The following is an 878-nucleotide window of genomic DNA, read 5'->3' as shown; positions in this document are numbered from 1 at the left end:
GGCTTGATCAAACGGGCCTCCCCTCCCCCAAATTTGAAGCTTGTAATTTTTTCGTCTATATTCAGGCATCTGGTTCTTAATTAGATTAAGATGCATAACCCTCCACTGTGAGAAAATCTCTCTATCTCTCTATTTTTAACACACACACACACACACACAAAAAACACAATATTGATAGCATTGCTTTAGTGATGGAGACGCTTCATAAAATTCTAGTTTTTAAGTGGAAGTTTCTTATTTTTTAAGGCCATATGATTTCTTTACAAAATATTAAATGTTTTGGGAAATATTGATTCATTTTAAATGTGATATTTGAATCATTTAGTTTGGTACATTTCACTGTGACTTCAAAGATGAGATATCAGAATTTCAATCGTAAATTATCTTGACCCTTATGATTCTAACAGAAAATACATAAATATGATAACAATTAAATAAATATTTTTAAAAGGAAAAAAAAAAACATTTACAAAGCCCAAAATGATCAGACAAATTAATGTTCAAATTTCAGCTCTCAAAAAAACACACATTTGAGCAACACATTATTGTACCGGCACACACTAAATCCAGTCATTTCCCCCGAGGGCCTGGTTATTTAGGTGAGGACATTGCACGTGGGTATAAAAGGTCATTTAAAGGACTTGTTGGAGCTTTGTAGCGTGAAGGATTTTCACCACAACGGCTGCACTTTAACACCGTTCTGTCTTTGCTCCTCTACATCTCACTCAAAGCTGAGGCGCCGCACACTAAGTGTTGATGTGTGTTTTCACTCCTACATGATTCAAATCCTGGCGACAGTTAACAAATGAGCACAAATTGCTTTGTTTTCTAAATAAAACACTTTCATCTAAAATGGACAGAGGCAAAAAAAACAAAAC

The sequence above is a fragment of the Platichthys flesus genome, chromosome 3 (genome assembly GCF_949316205.1).
Source record: "Platichthys flesus chromosome 3, fPlaFle2.1, whole genome shotgun sequence".
NCBI lineage: Eukaryota > Metazoa > Chordata > Actinopteri > Pleuronectiformes > Pleuronectidae > Platichthys > Platichthys flesus.
This window is presented reverse-complemented; position numbering follows the sequence as displayed.